Source organism: Bison bison, unplaced genomic scaffold (assembly GCF_000754665.1).
Source record: "Bison bison bison isolate TAMUID 2011002044 unplaced genomic scaffold, Bison_UMD1.0 scf7180017850564, whole genome shotgun sequence".
Taxonomy (NCBI): Eukaryota; Metazoa; Chordata; class Mammalia; order Artiodactyla; family Bovidae; genus Bison; species Bison bison.
In genome coordinates, this window is record NW_011481137.1 from 11,079 (window position 1) to 14,841 (window position 3,763).

At 40.1% G+C, this 3,763-nt stretch overlaps 1 pseudogene; it reads right to left on the minus strand.

Moving 5' to 3' along the window:
• Positions 1-807: 807 nt before the first annotated feature.
• Positions 808-1,991, minus strand: LOC104995064 (annotated as a pseudogene).
• Positions 1,992-3,763: the final 1,772 nt, after the last annotated feature.

Consider the following 3,763-nt stretch of genomic DNA (forward strand, 5'->3'; position numbering starts at 1 on the left):
TATAGTACAGGGAAATATATTCAGTATCTTGTAATAACCTAAAGTGGAATATAATCTGAAGAAAAAACCCAAGTCACTTTGCTGTACACTGAGGCTAATACACTATTGTAAATCAACTATACCTCTAAAAAAAAAAAAGAGAGTGGAGTCTCTATTTCCTACAGCCTTCTGGCTCTCCTGAAAGAAAGCCCTACTGGATTTTAAATATTCTGGGTGCTCATCTTCTCCGTGTTAGAGCCCCATGTAGGGCTCAGAACCCTCACCCCTTGAGGAGAATCTCTGTAGTTGTATTATTCTCCTGTATGTAGGTCACGCACCCAGTGCTACGGTTCTTGACTATACAGAGATTCCAACCCTCCTACCTGTCTTGTTGTGGACCCTTCTGCCTTTCTTGAGTTGTAGCAGACCTTTTCTGGTAGCTTCCAGTCTTCCTCATCAATATTTGCTCTGTATTCAGTTGTAATTTTGGTGTGTCCATGAGAAATGAAGAGCTCACAGTTTTCCTGCTCCATCATTTTGGAGCAGTTGCCTGGGGTATTCTTGGTATAGCAGCCCCCAGCTGACTAAAACAGATTTTTCTGGTCAAGGAAGGTGGGTTGATTATACTCACCTGAACTTTAGAAGTCAAATAGAGATAATTGAAAGACAAGAGATTGCAAACAGGAAGGGGACTCAACTTGCCAATGCAGGCATGGTTGATGGAGAGAATTCAAATGTAAGTCTATTAAAGGAAACAAATTCTACCAACAACATGAATCAGACTGGAAGCAATTCTTATTTAGGTTTCACTTCACAAATTCTCTTTGGTCACTGAAAGTGAAGGAATGAATGAATTGGCAACTGTGCACTGTGGAAATACATACAATTCACATATATCACATAATAGTAGGGGATTTTCTTATTTCTTATCCAAGCAAAGTAGAGCCTGTGTACACTGGAGTCACGGCTCATGAGCAGAAAGGGACTGGCAGTAGGGAAGCATGCTGCTATGATTACAGTCTCGTTCACAAGGAAACAGTTCAGATGATCAAAAAGAGCCACAACAAGTTGAAAAATGGAGGAAAGAGTATAAAAATAGACAAAAGTGCTCACCAGGAGAAGGATGGTTTGGGTAGCTCTGGACTCAGGGAAGGACTTGGGGAAGGGGTTGGTCCCCTGAATGTGTTGGATTTACTGCTTATGTCTGTACAGGATGACAACCATGGAGCTGCTGGCCCAGAGTGTGAGCCCCAAACATAAAACATCAAGAAATAACAGCAATACTGCAGACAATGCCTCTCTGGTTCTGTCATGATGAACAGCAGAACAGTATCCAAAATCTCTTTCCTCTGTGATGTTTTTGTCACTCCATTTGCCAGTTATATAGAAAGGAAAAAATGACATTTACCAGCATTTGCAGGATCCAACACAGGAAAATAGAGCTGGGAGCTCTATTTGTACATACTTGGGAGCTGTTACTTTCAGCACTGCCCACCTGGAGTTCCAGGGACTGATTGTGATCACCTGAAAGACACTCAAGAGGCAGATGCTACTGATGGACCCTCCCCTCCCCACTCTGCAGAAAGAAGAGAACTTTGCAGCCAAAATCACTGCGGATATGCTTCCACCCAAAGACTGCCATTGTCTAGGGGACTCCTTTACAGGGGAGGATCAAGGAGTTGACCACAATCAGGTGCTTAAGGATCAAATCTGTGGACCTTAACCTGGAGCCAGTTGAAGTGAAGGATGATATGATGGCAAAGGAGTGAGAAATTCCCCAGGATTCCAGTCACCATCTGAGTTAAGATGATTATGCCTATTGCCAACTTGCTGCTGCCCATTCTCTCAGTTCACAGTCAAATACTTGTCTTGTGAGTTAGAATATCCTGCCTGGGAACATGAGGTGTGGGTTACATACACGGTGTCAGCTGATATCTCATATTCTCCACTTAACATTAGTTCCCATTTGGAAACTAGCAGTTTATAAACAGTTGCATGTATGATATTTAAAGAGCACTAATACATAAAAGTAATCACGGCAGCATGATTACTTCTTCATTCTTCAAAATCTATGAGCCAGACACTTATTTGACCTTAATGATACAGAGAAGAGTAAGATAACCATAGAGTGGTTCAGTGTTTGTCAAAATCTACTTTTAGGACAGAATGAGGACTTGAAACCCACTGGACTGGTTTAAAAAAACGTGCATTGATCCCCTATTTCTGCCAAAAAGTTAATTACCTGTGTTCATATAAATTCAGATTTATATTTAGCTTTTTTTCACAACTTGTTCTTTGATTTTAGACTGGTACTATTTTATAACTTCCATGATAAGAAGATTCCAGTTTTGTAAAGTTTTATTCTGGAGGGCACTATGTAGTGTGACTGAGGCTTTAGCTGTCTTAGTATATGTACATGTACTGCTGCCGGGAGAATCTGGCAGGAACCTGCCCAAGACATGAAAATGAGGATGGCTCAGAATTAAGATGCAAACAGTAAGATCTTTTGCTTTTATTTCAGAAAAGCAGTGATAATAGCATGTATCCCAGAAATTGTTAAATAGTCACATGTAATGCCATAAACTTTGGTACATAAAACACTCATGCATGATTAATTAGTGTAAGGAGTTACTAAATTATTATTTTCAGGTGATGCAATTATCTACTTGTAATAGAAAATATAACAATGAATTAGTATTTGCAAATGATATTAACATACCAGAGATATATACAAATCAAAACCTGCGAGGCATGTATTTTTATGCATTTTATAAATGAAAACACCACATATTTAAATTGATATTAAGATACTTTTTAAATGGGCAGAAATGATATGATATATGACTGAAAGTAGCTCCCTGAAACTCAGCATTATTAGGTGAACTTTCCTTAACATTTCATAATATTAAGAGTGAAGACAGCCTCACCATAATCAGTGGACTCAGGATGTTTTCAGTAAGGACACAATTACTGTCTCCATTAACATCCAGAGTCAGAGAAGACATTTTCCTTCAAGGTGTTTCCATTTGGATACACTTTCTGCACAGGATAACATTTTTTGCAGACTCGTCATACTCTTTATTGCCACCCTGGAGTTATTAGTGCTATACCTCTACTCACCCTGAACATTAAGTCTATTTTTTCCCCTACAGTAGGTTCAAGAGTGAATTGATTTTACACCTACAGTTTTAAGCACCTTAAACAATCAGGTTTCGTTTTCACTTGGACCAAGCCACAGTAGTCACTGTCAGTGAGGATTCAGTTAAACTGCCTGAGATGGTTTAGGATTAGGACCCTATCTCTCTTTATCAGTTCAGCTCATGCTTCACAATATTCCCATGTTCCCACCTGGAGTTGGCTCTGAATCCAGTTACTACACAGAAGACTGTGCCTTTCCGATATAATCGCTTACTCAGCGTCCTGATCTGCCTTTCTTGTACAGACTCTGACTCTCAGATTGAAACAGAACATCGTTACCTGGCACCTTCCTGCTCCCAGTAGAGTGGGCTCCCTGATGGTCATTATACCCAGTATGTGTGTAGGAGGGAGGCAGCCAGACCCTGATATATAGGTTTGAGATGCTGTGTCTTCCCCACTCCTCCCATCAGAGCTGCAATTATCATTTCACCTGCAGCAGCAATGGGAGTGCAGGCCTGGGATCTGAGAACATTTCTGGAAAATTTTCTCTCAGTTGTTAATTACTGGAAACAATTACAAGTTTCTAGTTAGTACCTTTAGGAGACTAAAGGAATGTTTCCAAGAGCCTTCTTATTTTCCCTGACCA